Genomic DNA, 22,960 nt, shown 5'->3' with positions numbered 1-22,960 from the left:
TTTGTGTATGATTTTCAGTCCAAAGAGGGAGAGAGGAAAGAGGGGAACGTGAGGAGAAAGTACAAGGTCAGGAAGAACCAGGTAAGAAAACAGACAGGGAACAGTGACAGGCAAAACAGAAACTATTAAAATGGCCTGTATTTATATAGCGCTTTACTAGTCCCTAAGGACCCCAAAGCGCTTTACATATTCAGTCATCCACACATTCACACACTGGTGATGGCAAGCTACATTGTAGCCACAGCCACCCTGGGGCGCACTGACAGAGGCGAGGCTGCCGGACACTGGCGTCACCGGGCCCTCTGACCACCACCAGTAGGCAACGGGTGAAGTGTCTTGCCCAAGGACACAATGACCGAGACTGTCCAAGCCGGGGCTCGAACCGGCAACCTTCCGATTACAAGGCGAACTGCCCAACTCTTGAGCCACGATCTGCCATTGCAAACTGACAAAGAGAAAAAACCTTATTTTACTCATACAGTCTGGAAGTTGTGTTCTCCCTATATTAAAGCTGCTATACAGAATCTGCAAAACAAACTGGTTTGAAACATTTTTGACCCTCTTTAACAACACTCCAACATAACATTATAATTGATCGGGGAGATTAAAATTAATAATATATTTTTATGTGGTTCAGCCACAACTCTACTAAAACCTCAGCCAGTAATAGGTAGACCAACTTTTGGACCGTCCAGTTGTCTGTATGACTGCCGCAGTACGTGCGCCACATTTGCACACTATCAGAAAGTGCCAAACGGTGCCCTGGTGGTGTGAGGAGCTGTAAAGAGAAGCAGAGTGCTCTGTTTATATTCTAAAAATGTTTCAAGCCAGCTTGTTTCAAAGATTCTGTACAGCAACTTTAAATGTTTTCCAAAAGCACACATACACTTATCAGTGTTTCTCAAACTTTTTACAGCGTGTACCACCTGATAAAAATGTCAAGCTCTCCCTAGTACCACTATGAAAGAATGAAACCCATAAATCTCATGACACAAAATTAGTATTATTAAATTAGTAAAATTAGTGTCTGCAGTAAAGATTTTTATTTGTAATAATTTATTCTGTTTTGGGAGTGTTTTTTTTTATGTATCTGTATTATATTATACATACACATTAAAAATGAATCTCTGTCCAAAAAATGCACTCAGTTTGCTTTTTACTCACTATGAGCATAATTCATTATTCTCCCCCAGTAATTAAGGTTAGGATATGTATTTTTTTTTTATTCCAATCCATTCTTCTTTTGCAGCATTTAAATAACCTTTATCAGATTTGATGGTTTTGTTACAGACTTTTCAAAAAAAGTGTTTTGCTTTTCTTTCACAAATGTGGGGATTAAATTGTGTTAAAATGTACAAAACAGTGATGTCATGTTTTGAGACGAGGACCCAGGGACAGGGAGACTTGATGAATTTAAGAATTATATGATTTATCTTGCCTGGCTGGGCAGCTCTCTGGGTGCTCAGCACCCCCCAAAGCTCTAATCCTAGAATCGTCTCTGCTTTAAATCATATAACGTGTGAATTAATAAGACATTAAAGTAGGATTTAAAGTTTTTTGCTTATATGAAAAGTCTATATATTATTTATTTATTATTATTTATTATTATTATTATTGTTGCAAAACATCGCAAAACAATAATCCAAACCGTAAACTCCTCGTTTCTACTCAAGGTGGCATTAGTGAAGTGGCGGTGTGGGCACACTTTTACCTCCATTTGGGCCGCAAACACGAGCTCGACCTCACTCAATGTTCCGCACGCGCGCGCACCGGTCACCTCTCAGCAGTCAGGCTCAGCTGCAGTGAATGGAAGCGAGGCGCGCGCACGCAGAGATCACTCGCCCTTGCTTGTTATTAACGTTAATAACGTTATCTCTCGCGTCACTCATGTCCCCGGCGACGACGACGGTCGCCGCAGCAGCCGAGGAGCGGAACGGGAACCGCGGTTCAGGTGCACCGCTGTGATTGAAATACGCGGAAGTTTTGACGCCACCGAGCAGAAAGGAGATGAGCACACCGCTCAAAGGATAGCCCCCCTCCGCCTCCCTCCTCCTCCGCTCCCCTCCCTTCGGTTTGTGGACAAGTGTTTATCCGCTGCGAGGCGAGAGCTCGGTCCGTGATGGGATTCCTTCAGGAGCGACCTGCCGCCTATCGTTAACCCCTCTGGAGGTAAGGAGTGAAGCCAAACGACGGCTAACTAACAAAAGAGACCCGGTGGGGTGTCGGACGGGAGCAGCTTATACGAGAAGTGCTCCGTTTTGAGTTTGTGCTGGCGAAAGTTGACTACAACATCCCCGTCGGTTAGTTGGCAACTAAATATGGATGTCAGTTATTTGTAAGGCACTCGGGAGAAGTCGTGTGTCCCGTGAAGCGAGGCTGTTTCCTACATGTAGCGACTTGACAGCCCCCTCCCTGCCAGCTCCACACATTATCGCTTCTTTAACCATTACCATCATCTCCGGTGCTGTTCGGGCACAGCTGTGAAGGCGGTCGACGCACGCAAACTTGTGGTGAGTAAGTGAGCGCAAACGGGACAGACAACAAGGCTGCCATTGTACCGGATCAGCGGCGGATTAACGGAATTCCTTTTCTCTGCTCTGCACTGTCTGAATGGCCTCCAGCCTCTCTCTCAGCCTGCCCGCCTGCCTTCGTGTCACAGTGGGTCTAACATCTTGATTTCTAACCACTCTCACCCCTTGCACTTGTTAGAAACAGTGAGCTAAAACACCCACCGAGCCTCCACACCACAGAGGCCTCAGTGAAACATGTGGATGGGCCACTTAAACTGTATTGTTATCAGGAGAGGACTGATGAGTAGGGTCCAAAAGTCAAAAAATGGTGTGTGTTTTGCTTCTTTTGTCTGACCAGTAGTACCAAACAAAGCAAAAGAAACAAAAAATAGCGCATAATAATCTATAACAAAATATAATTGAAACTTTTAACCTTTTATAAAGATTGAGGCTGATTTAGCACTCAAACTGGATTTCAGCTGGGCTAAGCAGGAGGAGCGGTCCCAATTTTTGTCAGAAAGGGCCTTGGGGGGGGGGGGGGTGTTGTTTGTCTACCCCTGCCTCAAAAAGCTCTTGTCTTATGACTGATCATGCACAGCATAGCACTGAATGATAAAGATTGTTATGTGGGTGCTTAAAAGTCTTAATTACATCCCACAGAGAGTAATATTGGTTTGTCTTTTATAGTACTCAAAGGCAACAAACAAATCCAGGTCTAGATTTTAATTTAAATTTTTTAATATGTTTTACTCCCCCCCTCCCTCTTTGCACTTGCACATCATGCACCATCTCCAGCCCTCCCCTCCTCCCCTAGAGTAACCAACCAACATGTGGGGAGGTAATCCCAGCTATTAGGGTAATCTCCTCAGCATGGCGATCAATAGGGGAGGGTGTGCGACAACTACCAGACAAGACTAGTGGGGGGACAAAATTTGTGCTGAAGAAAAATGATTTAATCATCTAGATTAGGTCAGGAGGCCGGGGGTCTGGACAGAGGCTTGTTGCTGGAAGGGGGAGGGGTGCAGACAGCGCAGGCAGGAGGATGTGAGGGGTCAGGCCATCTCCACTTTGGGCAGCACCCATTGTGACAGTGGGCTGAAAGTAGGGATGCAGTGATTGGGAAATTCTGTGTGGAAATTGTGTTGAAAATAAGACACTTGTTAAATAAGCAGTGCCCATGCTAATGTTTTTATGTAATAACCTGTTTTGTGGTTGCAAAACAAAGGCAATTGTTATTGTAAGTGAAAATAAGCACAAACACAAGTTTTAAAATGGGTGGTAATAATCATTTCAATTTCCTTTCTTTTTAGTGGGCAGCACTTTAATCTGGGGTGAATGTCAATGACCTCATCAAATGAAAATGAAGCTTCTTAGTCTTCAAATTATTTTTACAAACCTCAGTTTACAATAAAAAAATCCCTGAAACCATTAAACTGTTGTTCCCTGTGAATCCAGCATGAAGCAGTAAATACTCAGCATGCTTTCATGTTTCTGCTTTGTGTCTCAGTGACACCAAAAGAGAAATAAGATGACAACCTCCTCGAACCTACAAAAAAAACAAACAACAAACTTCAGTTGTAGTTTTTGTTTGATTGTTTTTTTTTTTGTTGCATTCAGCGACTGATTGAAGTGGCTGCGTTACCAGTTGGTCGCCCACAGGCTGAGTGTGCAACATCCTCAACCTCTGGGTGGCCACTTTCGATCATAAGGCTATTCCTGGAGACAGGCAACCCGTCTCCAATAATTTGCCGTCTAATTGCCAACACTGATGAGGGAAACTCCCATTCAACACGTGTCTTTGCAACAGGGAACCCGATGCAACTAGTTGTATTCAGGTTATAATTGTAATTTTTCAGATTGATCACAAACTGCCTACCTAACCCAGTCTTTGAAACAGCCATTTCAAAGGCAGTAAAATTCCAAGTTCACTGCACCTGGTCTCAGTACTTTTGGTCGTGCGGCAAACACTTCAACCAGTTTCCTGTAGCGTTGTTAAAAAAAAAGTCATATTAACACAAATGGCCAAACATGAGCTGCAGTGCTGCTGTTGATCACAACTTCTGTTATCACTTACTGTTTTCATACAGACACTCTCCGCCCCAAATGTTTTAAGCAATCCAGATCATGCAATCATGTAACTTTAAACCATCTTTGAAAGATTTCCTCGTCCCTGAGGGAAAAGTGGCTTTAGTCAATTTATTTCTCAGTGTAACATCTATAGTAGGTGTAACAATCTTTCAGTTATGTTTAACATACATGCAAATCACAGTGGAGTTAGTTTTTTCAGAATGAAACAACTAAAAACCCCTAAAAAAGAAAACAAGTTCTGAGTGGGTTAAACACAGAAAACTGAGCTTTACACTTAGACGTAAAAACATCTGCACTGTTCAGTGGGCCAAATGTCTGCAGCGGGTGAATCTGTGGCTAAAAGGCGTACGCGTTCTTGCTGAGTGTGCATCCTCTCTTTTGATGTGATTACCTAACAGCACATCATACAGATGGATCACATGCTGCATTCAGAGCATGTGGTGGTGGTCACATTACCTGGGCCTTATGTAAACAGATGAGAAACATCATCCTACAGAAAATCTTTAGGGACAAGCTTAAGCATTTAAAATTTAAGCAAGTAAATCTACTCAAATTGCTATTTTTTCCTAAACAAAAAAAGAGAATTATAAATGTAAAATATTTAAACATGCTTTTTTTTTTTCTTTTCTAAAGTTCAAAGTTTTAACTTTTATAACGTGTTTGCTAATTTTTCGACACCAAATTAATTAATCAGGAAATTTGTCTTCTAATTACAAATGAAAAATATTCATATTTATGTTAAAAAAATTCTGAAAATGTAAATGTAAAACAAATTGAATTTTCTTTAGGAGCTTATTGTGATCAGTATTGTTCTTTGGGCAACACTAATCTAGCTACTGCGTCATTTTTTACAAAACCACAAAGCAGCGTTTCTTTATTTTAGCACAATTAAGAATTGAATGGGCGGAGAACATTTATAGTTTTTGATGATTCATATAGGTTCCTCAATAAAGAAAAGAAAGAAGAACATGGCCCTTAAGTCTCCGGTGGAGGAACTGGAGTGCAGACACTGGCAGATGGAAGATGGGAGGGATGAGTAAGGCGTTCACAGATCCCTTCTGTTTGGTCCCATTGAGACCAATGAGACGAGATTGGATGGGTCTGGAGGAATCAGGTTACTATCGGCTCATTCTATTCCAAAGAAGTGGTGGTGTAAAAGATGCAATACCCCTATGGGAAACCTAATCCAGACCCTCCTGCCAGCTGTCATTCTTTTGCTCCAGGGTAAAATCGCTAAGCAGGTATCCCCTTACGCTTTTTCAATCCTTACCTTAATCATCAGGAAACGGGAAATTACACACACATGTCGTTACAAATCATTATCTACTACGTAACTTGAGAATTATGATCTTTTACGCAGATAGAGATCAACATTAGATGTCAGGAAAAAGCAAAACCAAAGCAACTTAAAGTACATTTGATTAGAAATATCAGCTTTAGCATTTTGTATTTATTTTAGTTAAAATTATGTCAAATTTCTTTCTGATTTGCAGGGGAGTGATTCAGCCTCCTCAGCCTCTGATGCACTTTTTGCATGCAGACATTAATTCTGACTGCAAACCTGTCATAAAAATAATATTTACTGTACAGTTAAAGTGGCTGTGTCCATTATTTGGGCTCAATCTTCATTAGTCTGAGGATCAACTCAAGCTAAAGTTTATCTCCAATTTAACATGCATAAGATTACAGTGACAGCCTCCTTTTTGATGAAACTATTAGTCAGTCACCAGAAAAATAACTAGAAAATGATGATAATCATAATTAGGCTTAACAAAACAATAATACTTTTACATAATTTAAATCAACAAAACATTTTCTAATAAGTGTTCTGATTTACTGCTTTTCTTGGCCTTATTCTGTAGGCTTAATCTCCTTTAATCTGCTGTCATTTCTTTTACTTAGTGGCTTGACTCGTATTTAGGTGACAATGAAATCAGTGTCTTCGAATTTACACCTATGGACAGGAGGCCGAACGATGAGAGGAAGGCTGATAAAGTAAAACCAGAGTGATAGAGACATAAAGGGAGACAGTCGGAGTGAGTTTGAGTTGACCTTGCCATGATAATCTAATCCCTGTCGAGAGTGCTTTTTTTAGAGAGCAAGTTAATGCCAGCAGATTATACTCCAGTGTCTCCCACACTAGCCAATCCGAACCGAAAAGAGAGTGGGTACACAGTGGATCCTCAGGCCTACCATGGAGGATAAATCAACAGTAATAATAACCTATAGTAATTGAAAATAGCCCTAAAAATGACAACTCTTCATCTTTGCTTTTCTGCTCTTTAGTGGAGCTGCTCAGGTAGTTTCTGATGTCTGCATGAGACCACTGTGTATTTCTGCAGCAGGTAAAACCGCTGCCGTCTTTTCTCTGTCATGCCACGGATGCCCCCTTTTGTGCACAAAGGGGCATCCATGATAAAAGCCACTCATTGAGCAGCTCATCTCATGCAATGAAGAGTAATCCCTGTATATGTTGTGTAACCAAGTGGAGAGTTGCCCAAGGAGGGGGATGGGCACGAATGTGCGCAAGTTTGTCCGTGCTTGTGACTGTTGAGCTCATGGCTGTCTAATCTTTTAGGTACATTAGGCTGGTCGCCCACAGCGCCTTGCGGCCTCACTGTTTTTGTGCAATTAAGTCATTCTAGGAACGCCATAGGCCCTGAATAATAACAGGAGTTGCTTGTGAGCTGTAAAAGGATAATCCAGCTGTGGTGGGATGGAGAGTTGTCTGGAAGGACTGAGCTGTGTACTTTTATCACTGTGTGTTGATCTTGTTTTGCCAGTTTTTTCAAGACTTCACTCTAATGAGGTTGTTCTGTGGTCACTAGGTTATTCTAAGACCTCTACTGCTGCATTCAGGCCACGCTGGCAGGATGGGAAGAAGCATGCCTGTATTACTCTGAGAAAGTCATTGTTAGCTCTGCAGTCACACCACGCAAGTGGAAAAATATCTTGACATTTAACATTTTTATGATGACACATATTTCTTTATATTTTTTATAGAAGGTATTTGACTGAAGGATAGAAGGAAGGCTTTTTTTTTTTTAAACACACTGATATTTCTTTTGTTAACTGGACGAGTTTGTATTCAAGGCAATATATCTGATGTCCAGTTGCTGACTTGTATTGGATAGTTGCTACACATGAAGTCATGCTTGCACCTGGAGTTTGTGTTGAGCCCACAAAACCTGTAAGAAATTATCTTAAACTAACCAGAGAAAAAAAATGGTGAATTGACGAGTCTAAAAGACAGAAGACACCCTGACACAAAACTGACATACACCTGCTTGTTTCATACATCAGAGTACTGCACAACAGCGCCGGTTAGCATGGCTATCATCTGTTTACTTGTTCCCCTTCTCAGAGAGAGAGAGAGAGAGAGAGACAGAGAGAGAGAGAGAGAGAGAGAGAGAGAAGAAACTGGGACCTGCTGTTGAACATTAATAAAATAAATAATACATTTAATCCACTAGTATTTCTGGCATTAACTTGGAAGGGCAGCAATATTTAAATGTATACTCAACTATTTATTGTTTTTTAACATTGACATTAAAAGTAAAAAATTATTATATCAATTAACCAGAAGCTGGCCATTTTTGCGTTGAAGAGTAGGTAATCATAAAAGATCGATAAAAGATGGGCGTAGCTGCTGTGACATCACCTGTTGTCCTGATCTAAAGCCTTGAGTGTTTCTGCTGTCGCCTTCTTGGTTGCAGAAACTAAGATGGCTCGAGAAGGGGCGGGTCTGACTGTGAGACCACATGCTCAATGACTTGTGATTGACAGCTGCGAGTGTGTGGTTTCATACTTCCATTTTGAACCATCGTATGATCAAGATCTACAAATTTTGTGAATTTGATTATTCAGTATATCCGACAGTGAATGACTTGAGTGCATAAAAAGGGCAGGAAAGTGTCTACAGAGGTCAAGTAAGAAATCCCCTTTCACGTAGATTTCTATGGGATTGAAGGCCATTAATTAAAAGTAAAGTGAGTAAAGTAATTAATCTTTACAGATCATTGAGTTTCAGTTGTGCCTACTATAGATATATCTATGCCAGAAATGTAGAAGTCAGTAGCAATATCAGTAGAATTACATGATTCCCGATACCCAACTCCTTTATTAAAAAAAACACTTGAACATTACAAAATTACATTATCTGTAAATAAAAGCAGTACAGAACAAGAAATGTTAAGATTTTACTTTGATAACAGGAAATGGACTGAAATGTGAGTAGCTTAACTTTAAAAGGTAAAATTAGTTAAATCATTAGCCATTATAGTTAACTTCACAACAGCAGTTCTTGCTTTTAAAAACAAAATGGTAATATGTATTTCAGGAGAACATGATACTTTGCATATTTAAATGCTGAACTGAAACTCGGTCGCCTTTCATTCTGTGAACTGGTCTAGATGTCGGGCTTTTAGGTTCTTCTCTTAACTATTTTCTTGCTTGTTCTAAAAATCACAGTAGCATCATTGAACATTGGCTTTTGTGAATCAATAATCACTCCCCGATCATCCTCCTTGCAAATGTAAAGTATTTCCATATCTGACTCTTGCTGCCTTTCTTTGCCTTTCTTATCATCGGGTTGGGGTGCAGCTATTGCAGCAGCTGCACCCCAACACATCTTCCACATGTAGTGTTTGCTATGCTTGTGGGCGTCCTCCTTCTTCTTCAGCATGTAAGAATAGAACATTTTGTAGGTTTAAACCGCCCCACACTTTCAGAATTTTCGTAATGAAAGATGTGATAATTATCAGTTCTGAGGATATCTCTGGTCCACTAGGACTTGATGTGGCAAGCTCGACTTTGCTTTTAATTTGTTGTGAAATATCCCTTGTGCAACACTGTATTTCCTGTAATCCGCTAACAACTGACACAAGATTAATCATACTGTCAGGAATGACTGATGGGCAGAAAGGTTTTTCTTAAATTTATTGTACTGTCCATCTGGATAAGTTAAAGATGGGAACAATATGATAGAAAATATCCTGAATATAGACTCAGACTATATTTGCAGCAAAGATAACGTGTAATATTTTCATTTGTGTTTGCAGTTGGTGGACAGGATTACTGGACACAAAACGGTAGATGCGAGGTGAGGCTTAGCGAGTCACTGTGGCTTTGAACACTAGCATAAGGACAGTCACATGCCATCTCCAGTCAGGGGTATGTTGGCACAGGTTTGTGGATGTGAATATTTGGATGACTTCAGCACATGCACACACACACTTGCACTGTGTGCACATATGCATGCACACAGTCATGGGGTATACACACAGCAATGATTTTTCACATCTCTCACTAGTTTGCAAATACAGAAATGCGCAGACGTCAGCTGTTGTGGACACTTCTTTATTGCAAAAGGAAAAATTGGTATTTGAGGCTTTTTTTTAGGTGTTTTTAAAGATTAGATGGGAGACTTCCAGTCCACAGCAGCAACCGGGCACACAATCAGTGCGCAAACATGCAACGCTGTGGATATTTTCATGCGAGTACACACGCACATCGCAGAACGCAGGCTCTCAGCATCAGTGCCCTGACCATAGGGAGTTTGTGCTGAGCTGGTTGGGACGTCAGGATGAATCAGTGTGCGGACAGCTGACTGGACGTGCCTATTCATCAGCCAGAGAAAAGAGAGTGAAAAATGGAGCGAGGGATTCTAAAAGAAATGAGTTAAGCCCCAGAGCAACATGTTTGGCTATCTGCATTACTTTACAGATCCTCCAATGGGCTTTGACTGTTGTATGGGATAAAGGCTGAAGAGGTGGAAAAGATAGCCGAGTACAGGAAGGAGAGGAGGGGGTAAGACAAGGGGAGTTTTCACGATTATTTTTGTTGTGTACACATGCAGTAGTAGGACACTGCAGATGCAAATATTAGCACTCACTAAGCAGATAGGCTGCTTTGACAAAGGCATAAGCTCATACTGTAGAGGCGGCTACCTCCTTTCTGATAGCCCGTTTATTCCCATCTGTTGCCCTCAGCTCTCTGACTTTATCCCCATTGTGTTAACTCATTACATTCGCCTTAACCATAACCCCTTAATTGCCACCTTCCAGTTTCTCTCCCATATCCTCCCCCCTCTTGGAGACAGTGTGCCACATTGCCCGTGCGTTAATCTGATAGCGTCTGCCTACCAAACACCTGCCATGTCCATAAAAAACCCTCCTAAACTCCTCCAGATTCTGGGTTCAGCACCCATTGTAGCGTGAGCGGATCAGCACACATGATAGCAAGCAGGCAGGCACGCATTTAGACAGATGCAGATGCACATACAGCAGATAATTAGACGAACAACCTCACCTCCTGAAAATCATGCTGGAGTCAGTGTTTTTGCTTTAGCCTTTATGAGTATGTGTACCTATTTTTTCCCCCTTGCATTCAAAGAAAGACGAGACAAACAAACGTTGTCTTTTGTCTCGCCTCTTCGCCCATTTGAAGACAGTGATGGGTAGGCCCAGGCCTCTTCGGTTTAACAATAACTCTCTCGACCCCCTAATGAGGGGTGGAGGGCCAGACATGAGGCGATGTGACAGTTCTGGTGCGGCTGACACAATAGCAGGTTTTTCTTTTGACTGCCTGGCTGAGCTAGAGTACCTTCTTTCACTAAAAACAGCCAAACAAATGGTCGTCCTTGCCTGAGGAACATGTTTAGCTACATCAGGCTGCCTCTGCCATGCACTGTTCGTTATGTAGAGCACCACAGCTGCTTGTATGTTTGTCATTTTTTGAGGTCTTGATAAGAAGTCTCTAAAGGAGCTTCTCACATCAAACTCATTTTCCTGGCAGACAAGATCATTTATCTCTAAAATGATGAAAGATTTATCGCTAGATTCCAATTTTCTTTAACCAATTCTGATTTTTCTCTAAGCTTGACCTGCTGATAGAGACTTTTGTCAATTTGGTGTTTCTTTCTAAGAACTGTCAGCATATACAAGCAAAAACCTGGTTTTCTTCAATGCAGAATATCATTTTTGTAGTAAAATAAGACTGAATAAGGCTGAGAGGGAGCTAGCAGAGTTAAAGATGCACAAATTGCTTTTATAGGCAAAGTTAGAGAGGAAAGGTTGAGATGGTTTGAACTTGGGCATCCCCAAACCTCTCCAATAAACAACAGAAAGAGATACAAATAATTAAATGAGAATGAGTGGCTTTACAGGCACCTTTACCTGACATGTTTTACCCCACCAGCCAAAGCAGGTGCAGCAGATATATATACACAACAAAACAAATATCAGGTACATCATTTCCCAGTGTCTTTATAACTTCACCAGATGACACAAAAGGGCAGATGTCCTGTTTTTTTACCCATCTCCATAATTTTCCTGGTAACTACTTTGATCCTTGCTTTGGTGAACTTGATGACTATGATGAAATATATTTGCCTACATGTGCATTATGGAAAAAAAACACTGAAGTTGTTCTAAAGTTTATGAGGTCAATTCATAGAACAACAAACTTATTTTTTTTCCAGTGTTTCCCTGGAAGTGATCATGTTTTGTTTTGTTTTTGTTTTTTAAAAAAGGGGAGAATTTTGTATCTCCTGAGTCGGTCGTTCCGATAAAAAAAGAAAAAAAAAAAAGTTCCCTATATGAGTAGAAAAAGAAACATGTTGCGAACATGAGCAGCTGACCTGTTCAAGATGAGTCTCAAAGCATATATTGGACAGGCTGTTCCAAAAAAATGTGCTGAAAACATAAAAAGTTCAATTTTATGGTTATTTTATGTATTATATGATAATATTTAGCTAATGTGTTAAATTAACCCTTTTAAATACCATTTCCTATAACTTCACGGTCACCAACATTTTTATCTGCTACTGAATCTTGTTTGATTCACCACTAAATATGTGATTATGAATCAGCATCGCAGGCCATGCAAAAATGACCCAGTATGTGCTGATTAGCCTTGTGTTCATGTTGCCAAAGTTTTTTGGAGTTTTGATAAAACATTACTGTCCTGAGGAAAGCTATTTTAAGATTTAAAAAAAAAATAAATCATCATCCTTGAAAAAAAAAAAAAAAAGCCAAAAATGTAGGTATAAACCAGGTCAGGGATCTGGACAAATGCTACATCACTATACCTGCAGTCTCAACAATGATTTGTGTGTAAAACCTTAAAGATTTAGATTATTTTGATACTAAAAGTTACAAATATACATTCTTACCTTTTTACTTACAATCTTGCATCAGCACTCAGCCCAGAATCCGTGCTCTGTATGTGCTAGTAAGTGAGTTTCTAAAATGAAGTTTGTTGATAATGGATTATTGATCGTGAATTAGAGTGGATGGCCCCTGGGGGCTCATCCTGGCCGGCCAGGAATGAATACATCTCTTCATGCTTCACCTCACACACTCAATTTCGGCATAAGCAACCAAAGGTCTGACAGACACACGCATGTTGAGACACTGACCCGTGGTCTAATAGGTACAGACAGCCGTCGTTCATCCAGTAAAGGACAAAGGTTATTCCAAAATCTCCGTGATGCAAATTGCCTCAGTGAGCTCTCACCCTCTCTTAGCACAGAGTAAAACAACCTTAATGTGAATCAACAACTGCTTGATCTTAAACAGTTTTTGAACCAAAATATTATTCAATTATTCAGTCATCAGTTTATTCTATTTAAAGAGATGAAATTAAACCAGGGGTGTCTACTCTCACTGCAGTGCTTTTTTATAGGTTGCAAATCTCTTGTTGGTATAGATTGTTATACAATCTGGTTTATAAGATAGTGAGTCACAAATGCTGTGGCCACTGTCACATTCACTTTTAAGCTTTAATAGTTTTTCTGTGTGGCTTCTCAGTTCTGAAGAATTAAAGTTTTCCTTTTTTTCTTTTTGGACATCAGCTGCTTTTTCACTCATTTTCAGTCCTTGGACCTGACCATGTTTATTCATCTGTTAGGCCACTTAACACTGAGCTCACATAAAAACCAATGTTGTGTCAACTCGGACAAAAAAGCAACTATTGCATTAAATTGTATCTTTAGACACTTTGTTACCAGCAGCCTGTCATGGAATCATATGAAGTGTTCCTACTTCTTTAGTTGAATTTATGAAAAAAATACATAAAACGCTATTTTTGCACCATTTTGGTGATTTTGGAACGGCTATTACCCGAAAACCTGGCATGTCTCAGCATGCTGTGCAGTGCAGACCTCGAAAACTATCTACAGCAGAAGAATACTAAAGAATTAAGGTGGTCATACCAAGGATTAACTTTCAAGCTCGTTGTCTTTGTGCAATCTCTGTTTTTTCCTTAAATACTGTATTTTCATTTATGTTTTCATATTATTTTAAAGCCATTTGGACAGACTTTTTTTAACTGGCTTTTTTTCTGAATTTTGGTAGTTAATTTAATTATCATGGGACTCATTTCAGTTTCTTTTTTTCCAGGTATCATAAAAACAGCATGCCACTTGATGAAGGAACTTCTCTTCAGAGATCGGGATTGGATACTAAAGCTGTGATGTTTGGCAAGTTTTTGTTACCTGTGCTGAGAACTCAATAAGTTTTGGAAGAATAACTTTTCTAGAGTTTCACAGAGGATTTATTAAACAGCTGTGGTGATTCTTGATGACCGGTGGTCTTGGAAAAGTGATGGAGACAGAAGAAAGGGAGGATGTTTCACAAAAACACACAGCTAAAGTGGAGGCAGAGGATGAGGTAACCCCATGCCACACCTGCGGGGTGTGTGGCCGCAGTTTTCCACTTCTAAGCTCTCTATCTCAGCACATGAGAAGACACACTCGGGAGAAGCCTTACAAGTGTCCCTACTGTGAGCACAGGACAGCTCAGAAGGGCAGCCTAAAGGCCCATATTAGAAGCCATAAATTGGGCCTTTTGAGCCAAAACCTCAGTGACAGGGAGGGGGATGGAGATGAAGGGCAGAAAGAGGATGCTGATATAACTGACCCTCCTGAGCTCAGCAGCCCACCTGATAAAGCTCATAACATTAATGGAAAGGTCAAGAAGAAAACAACCAAGAAAAAGGTTAAGGGTAAAGATGGTGTCGAGGTTAGCGATGGAGGTGATGACGGACCTTTTTCCTGCACCATTTGTGGCCAGGTTTTCCCTCAGGTATTACTCCTCAAGTCCCACATGAAAAGGCACCGTGGCTCTCAGGATCACGGTTGCCGGATATGTGGACGACGCTTTCGCCAAGCGTGGTTCCTCCAAAGCCACATGCGCATTCACCGAGTGAAAGCCCAGCTAAGGGGCAGCAAAAGCAACGAACCGCCTGCCACCATCAACGGGGTTCCTCAGGACCCAGCATTACTGACGAATGAAGAGTGCCTCTATGAGCTCTGTGCAGGCTGCGGTAACTTCTTCAATGACCGCAGGACACTGCAGATACATGAAAAGTTGCATAAACTGAACCACACCCGCACTCAGATGCAGAACCCAACACAAGGAAATGTGGAGTCCTCCGAGGTGCAAGATGCTAAGAGGCAGTTTTTGGAAAGCCTGAACCTCATTTCTGCTGGACCCAGGGAAAGCCCTGCGGAAGTGAAGCCGGGCAGTCGAATTCCTGAGCTGGATCCAATTTGTAGTTACCAGTCATGGCAGTTAGCTACAAGAGGACGGCTAGTGGAGGCTACAGAAAAATGTCTGGGATGGGAGGAGAGATTAGCTGATGCGGAAGTGGCATATGACATAGAAAAAGGCGAGTACGTCCCCTTGAAGCAAGAGAAGAAGAGAAAGCCAAATGACACAGCCGGCTCCAATCTTAAGAAGAGGAAGGGTGACGCAGGGCCTTGATCACAAAGGTGGTGACAAAAAGATTAGCCAGAAGGACTCTATTCTGCTGAATGGACTTGGTCAAGCATTTTATGAAGCACTACAGACTAAAAACGTTAAAGATGTTCACTCCTCATCTAAACAGACGAAGAACATCAAGAGCCTAGACCAGGAAGGTGAGCCGAATACACCACAACACACCATAATACATTACCCACGACAGAGCTTAGACAAGAGTTTATATTCGTTGATCAGACTTAGAACAGTTTTGTACTTTTACCATTTATAAGCATCAAAGCATCAATTAAGGGCTGTATTTTATAGAAATTGATTTCTGAAAGGTAAATGAAACTACAACTCTAGTACAAAAATGAGTTAAATTGGCAATATATTGTGTAAAGGAGAGATCACTAGCGAATTTCTAAATGAATTACAGCAGCAGTAATTGCCCTTTTTTACACAAGAATGTCTGTAAACATACAAACGCAGTAAGGTTACCTTACCTAATATTTTTAAGGGACTCCTAATATATAAATCTCAGCATTAATAATTGTTTTATTGACTTAACAAATCTTAAAAAAAACTGTTTTGGTTGGATTTGTAGATTCAGATTTAGATTTATTAATTGTGTGTCAGGGGTGGGAAAAAATATCAATATGGAAAATTTTATGTAACAGCTTCTATTTGTGTACAATATCTTTAGACTGATGACAAATTTTTTTATTACTATTAAAACGTGCTGATGCTATGTTCTACCAGTCTGACTTACCACAATGACTGTCAATACTCATCATGGCAGCACCAGTAATCATGAAATAAAGCTAATAGGGCCAATATTAGCTGTTTGCTAATATTTTGGCATCTGCATTTATAATGGCCAATAAATAAACACAATTTACATTTAATAATAGGACAATACATAATTCTATCTTTTTGTCTAATTAGGGGTGTTTTTTCCTTCCTTAGCTAGATGTGTGATCCTTCTATCTTTATTATACAGTCTTTTTGTATATGTAAAAAAACTGACCTCATCTGTTATGAATGTCCCCTTCTGTTTTTACCTGCAGATAAAAAAAAATATTTCTGCGAGCACTGTGATTTCCACACTGTTGACACCGCGCTACTCAGGTCTCACCTGCACACGCAGCACCAGGACTTCCTGAGTTCCTACAGCAAACAGAGCACCAATTTGGACATAAGCAGAAGTGGTTCCAAAGCCTCAAGATACATGGACTACCTCAGAAGCAGGAGCATCCTGCTCAGTCAGCCATATTGGAATCCATATTCATGTTCTCCAAGCCAGGAGTTAGTAGAGTCAAACATTAAAATGGAAAAGACAAATGGCTCAGAGGTGAAAGAGCAGGGACATGCTACTGGCGATGCTAGCAGCCTCCTCAATCTTTCTTCTTTACCCATAACTGATGTTAGTTTTTCAGTAAAAACACAGGGCCTGGTGAGACATCAGTGCCCATACTGCTCCCACACCACCAACTACCCAGAAGTACTGTGGATCCATCAGCGTGTTGCCCACAGGGTGGATGGCAGCAGCACCATGGCACCCAAGTGGGCACCTAGCATTAATAGTCTCAAGAGTTTAAAGGCAGGTGCTTCTCAGTGGAGACGCACAGGGCCGCCACCCTTCCTCGAAGGCAAGGACTGTCCAGCTTTGCCTACTCCAAGAACGCAGCGCACACAGCCTCCCGGGGTCACAAACCATGGCAGCAGCAGCAGCAGCAATAAGCAGTCGTCCCACAAGAATCAATCAAGCACCCTGAAGTCCAAGCATCAGTCAAAGGACTCACGACCTTCAGATGCGACACAGTCTAGTGGCAAGGTTGGACTCCAAAATCAAAAGAAGGAGCATAACCGAACAGTGGGGGGTGGATCTAAAGGCTCCAGCACCCAAGCTACTTCGTCAAACAGCATTGTGAACAGCATTGTGAACAGCAAGAGTCTCCAGAGCTTGCAGCCTACCAGTAGCCCAAAACAAAAAGGCAACAGAGTCACTGTGGAGGGGAACTTCCCACAGGAGGGTTTGGGTTTTATGCTGGCAAGAAATCGCAGTGGGAATTCTTCTTCTTCCTCTAACACAGATAAGCTCCACTCTCGCAGGCATTCAAGTGACTTTTCTTCAGGTCCCAAAGGTTCTGATCTCTGGGCTGCCATGAATATGTGGGGGCTACACGGAAGCAAAGCATATTTAGATACACTCCGAATATCTCAGGGAAAGAGTGAATCAACAGGAGAAACGCCAACGGACATCGATATTTTAAGTATCCTGAAAAACTACAGTCCACATGATCTGGCAGCTCTCTATCAGCACTGGGGCTTTGTTGATCCCAGGCTTGTTTCACAGGGTAAGGAGGAAGCTTTGCTTTCTGCTTTATTTGCTGTAAATGATCAAAGAACTGAGTACTGTTTAGATCAGGGGTGGGGAGCTCCAGGCCTCAAGGGCCGGTGTCCTGCAGGTTTTAGATGTGTCCTTGATCCAACAGAGATAATTTAAATGGTTAAATTACCTCCTCAGTATGTCTTCATGTTCTCCAGAGGCCTGGTAATGAACTAATGATTTGATTCAGGTGATATCTAAAACCTGCAGGACACTGGCCCTTGAGGCCTGGAGTTCCCCCACCCCTGGTTTGGATGGAGGCCTAACGTTTTAGGAAATAGGATTTCTATTATAAAAATCTACTGCTTTCAGAATGAGAAACAGATGTTTTCAATGCTCTTTCACTACTTTCTACTTTCACAGCAACGATGCAGTTAAATGGAAACTTTGGAAATGAAGTCCATTCCTCGTCTGAAGCTTCCAAACAGGTATGTTTTTGATTTTACTGATAATTTCTAGATTTGTATTTCAGGCAAAAAGAATTGTGAATTAAAATAATCTTTGCATCTTTCATTTTAAAATCTTTAAGACTTTTCGAAACATTGATGATCATAATCGGTTATACGACTAGGTTGGTGAATATATACTTATAAAGTATATAAATATGGTTTAAAAATGGAAAAAAATAGCATTTTGTGCTCCAAACCAATTATATCTGAAAGCCTACCTTTACATCATTATTGATTAACTTTGTGTTTATGTTTTTAAAATCCTGTCAGTTATCTGGTGCAGGGCAGTGTTTCTCTTTATATTTGCATATCACAGTTCAAACCTTAACTACAGTTTCATCTTAAAGGTAACTCAAGCCAGTTAACCGTAGATCAGTTATTTCACTTTCCAGAGTGAAGTACAGCATAAAGTCCCTGCTCACCCCGTGTACAGTATGTCTTTACCAACTGCGTGTTCCTGCTCTGTGTCTGTACCTCGTCTGTGTCTGAGCACAGTCTGTCATTTCTGCGCACACGTGCGTCTGCGTATTGTCTTGTATCTACGTGCGTGGTTGTCAGCTCCCACAACCTGGCTGTCTCTTCCTTCTCGTTTCCGTAACAGAAGCTGACAGGGATGAGGCAAACAAATAATAAAAAAACATTGTTGTCCCCCTCAGGGTAAAATTCGCACAGCATCTCCATATGGTGTGTCATCAGCCTGTCAGTCAGGCCTACCCTGATGCTACCTACAACTGTTCTTGCTTTCTCCTATTCCCCCTAGAGTAATGTGTGGGCAACTTTTTGAACACGAGTGATGGGCACTGTCTGTCTTCAGGGTTGAGGATTTCTAAGCCAGACAACAGTTGTATGTGAGGTGTAAAACAATACTGGAGAAACATGACTTTGTGAAAGATTTTTAAAAATTTCTATTTCTCCATATCTTATACAGCATTTGTGCATCGCTATTTCCATCTTTGTGAGGACACTCATAGACCTTTGTCTTAACTAAAGGGCTAAAGCCGACCCACCGGTTCTCAAACTGTGGGTAAAGCTACTGCAGGGGTGAGGGGTGTGGGCAGAATTTAATGAAAATGAAGTTGAGATATGGACTGGTTCCTATATAAAGCTTTTCTACTCTACCTGAGCATTTAAAGTGCTTTATACAACTTGCTTCATTCATTCAGGCACTTTTTTCCATGCTTAAGTGCTTTTTTACTAACATTCACACACATTCATACTCCATTGGAGGCATCAGAGTAACTTGGACCAGTCGCACCACCAACCTTCTGATCAGTAGTTGACCTGCTCTACCTCCTGAGCTACAGCCACCCTCAAAAACGAACCAGTTGAAAACCTGTGCCAGTGCTAACTAGTGTTACTCACACTTGTCTTCTGCAGATGAACAGCCACTCCACTTCATCCTCAGGGTCTGTGCATAAAGGAACGTAACGAAACATTGTGCTTCTCTTGGTTGCAAAGTTCTAACTGCTGAAAAAAGAGAGGCCTGCTGTTCTTCAAAGGAACTAGCCATAACTCCTGGAGAGCACAGAGGCTCTGGAATCTGCACAATATATGCAAAGCAATGCGGTGGACTTGTTTGATTTTGTATTATGACTGTTTGATTTGAAGTGTTAAGCATGTTACGAGTGTAGATATGATAGTTAAATAAACACACATGATGTGTTTTTGATTATTTTATTTGGTGAAAATGAGGCAAATGTTCAGGATTATTGTACAAAACAACAGGAAAGCATTGTAGAAGTACCACAGCCAGGTGGAAATTAAATGTAGAGCCACAACTATGTGGCTAAACAGATGTTCTCTTGGCTTTAGGCCCAGATATCTGCTTGTTTTTGGTTACAAAAAGTAGATCCTTGCAGAGCAATACAACATACCAAATCTTACAACTCATAATTCCACTAAAACAGCTGTGATGCAAATACATGTTTTTAACTGCTGTATATCAGTGTCGAGTTTAAGTTTGTTGTTTTGTTTCATGTACAAATGTCTTCTTTTTTAAGTTTTTAATTTCCTTGGTTGAGTATGTGATTTTTGTTGCAGATAACATGGTGTCACTTGTGTTTTCAGCCCACAATTTAAATAATAATAATAATAATTTAAAAACCGCAAACAGCTTTTGAGTCAACGTTTTGAGTTTGCCAGTTTTCATTTGGTCAAAAGTTATTTGTCACTATGCACCATCTCAAGAGTAGTCTGGGCAAATTCAGAGGACTCTCCTTTAAAATGCAAGTGTTGACCCAAGGCCTTAGTCACACAGGCCTAGAGACCCTTTTGCAAACCCCTGGCAGACTTTTGGTACCCTAACAGCTGGTGAGTCGTTCCTGGAGGTTGCTGAGTGAGATGTGTCGCGAGGAGGGTGCTGCACCAAAAATCTTCTTGTCATTGCTTTGGTCATTAGCATATTAATGCTATCACTCATTGTTTACACTGGAAATGTTGATTTGTATGCTAGCACTTGTCAACTTGTCACTTTAACCAAGACATTTCAGAAGGCACAACTCTTACTTTAAAGGTAAATGTTCTACATTGTCCAGTTTGCACTTTTTCCACTTCTCTTTTTTAAATATTTTTGGCCTTTTTACAGCTTTCTTTGAAAGGGTACAGTGAAGAATGACAGGAAAGCAGAGGAGCGAGAGCAGGGAAGGCACAGGCCACAGGTCAGACTCAAACCCAGGCTGGCTGCTCTCAGCCATGCGGCATATGGGCACCTCACTACTCCCACTTTTCATTGTTTGACTGACACTCGACAAGTAGTTGGCGACTGTTTGCAACATCTTCTGTATAAACTGCAGGGGATCACAGCAATCGAGAGACCAAAGCAATAACAAGGTTTTTGTTGCGGCACCTTTTTGATGACCAATATCAACAAGCAGCCACCCGCCTGGTGACGTGGACACCAGTAAATGCGATACCTCGAGAATGAGGAGACGTAGGAGCTTCAAATTAATAACACACAGGTGTCTCTACTAAAAATCTCCGACAGGGTTAATCACTGCCTGGTCTTTAAGGCTCTGCTATTTTAATATATATGTTTTTGTTTTTTTTACAGTGTTCAAAACTTTATATTTTGAACCCTACCCAAACCTTTTCTCCAGTTTTACACATTCCTCATGTAGTTTCATCAGTCCAGTCCACTTAAAATCAAAGTGGGCTGTATGTGGCCCACAGTGTAAAAAGACTTTGACATCCCTGCTCTAAGGTTTTAGCAGATGTTTTCAGAGAACAACAAGCAACCCATTTTTCCCTAGCAACTGATGGTTGAAAGGTGGTTGCCAAACGGTCGCTATCCCTGTGTGATCAGGGCCTAAGACAGAAATAGTGCTTTTTTCCCTGTCAGTTTGGAATCAGTATTTCTCCTAAGGTCAGATATGTAATTCAGTTGCTTCAAGCACAGCAATGCCATCGAGTCCTCTAGCTCTGCTTCAGGTTAACAAACTGCTCCGTTGTAGTTTACAGTAACTTCAGCAGACCAGTGAAACAGCACAACCAGAAACGGTGCCCTAGTGTTTATCTTGTATTTTGTTAATGAAAAGTCGTTGGCCATTTTCCAAACTTTAGGTCCAGGATTGATGTGAAAAATGAATCTAGACTCAGGCTCGTCATTGAAGCCAGTCTTCAAAAAGGGTCTCAGAACAACCAGTGAACAATGAAAAGTGCTGCCATGTTTTTATTTTTATTTTAAATCCAAGTTTAAAATTTAAATGCAACAATTTGCCCTTATGTTTTCAATTAGAGCGCAGACATCTGCACTTCTTTTGGCATTATTCTAGTGATGTAGCCATTTAATGCTGTGATTTATTTCTTTTAGAAGTAGAACTTTTAGCAATGAGCATTTCTACTGATCCAAAACTCACCTCAGTCTCCAGTTGTTTTCATGTGTTTCATTGTTTGCAGATTTTAGTATGTTTACATTTCAATTCCTCCTTCTCAGTGTATTCATATCCCATAGAGACGTAGTCTATGCATTTAACTAAAAGCCATCAACTTATGGATTCTTGGGCGATCTTAAGAATCCATAATTATGAAAGCACTGACTGTGTGGAGAGATTTTTCTTCTTTTTGATAAATATTGTAAATGATAGTTTTATTTAATGGTCTTTGTTTGTTTGCTATGAGTCGGATTTCAACAATTAAAAGTATTTGATATTTGTAGTAGCAGAACATGTTAAAAACATGTTGAATTTTCGTCACCTTTGAGGTCAGGGTCAGCGGGGTGTGATGCTCCCACAGCAGGTATCACTGAGCCTGTGTTTTGCAACGACCCTGTAACTGTAACTCCTGTTTGGCATAAAGAGGCAGGAAGCACTGAGAGAGGGATATTTACGCAAGTCTGAACTCTTATGCAAACCTCCAGCTTACAGTTGAGCTCTCGCTGGGTTCATTTTTGTGACTATGTAAACATGTTTCATAGTTATTATGTTGGTTCAGAATTTATATTTTCGACAGATCAACAATTTTTGTCTGACTGTAAAATTCAAATAAAGTTGGTTGATGCCGATCTGCGATGGTGTTGGATTTTTTTTCTCCATCACACATCATCTTCATTCAGAAGCCTCACGTCACTGTCTCACGTTCCTTCTCAGCAGTTTAACAGACTCAGCTCTCTTCTTCTAGTTTGCACAATATATATTCGAATAAAGTACAAAGCATTTCTTCTGCTCTAATAAACAAAATGACAAAACTAAATAAAAATTGGGGTCATTCTTGCTGCAGTGTATCACTTCTACCAGCAGGTGGCAGACAACGTCAACAAATGAAGGAGTTGAAAGCCGCTTTTGT

The 22,960-nt window shown here is 40.8% G+C and overlaps 1 pseudogene; it reads left to right on the top strand.

Moving 5' to 3' along the window:
- The first annotated feature begins 5,334 nt into the window (after positions 1–5,334).
- Positions 5,335–22,684, top strand: LOC120726976 (annotated as a pseudogene).
- The last annotated feature ends 276 nt before the right edge of the window (positions 22,685–22,960 follow it).

This window comes from Simochromis diagramma, unplaced genomic scaffold (assembly GCF_900408965.1).
Source record: "Simochromis diagramma unplaced genomic scaffold, fSimDia1.1 OVJJ01000753.1, whole genome shotgun sequence".
NCBI classification, from domain to species: Eukaryota; Metazoa; Chordata; class Actinopteri; order Cichliformes; family Cichlidae; genus Simochromis; species Simochromis diagramma.
Note: the sequence above shows the minus strand (reverse complement) of the source record. Positions and strands in the feature narration are given on the sequence as shown.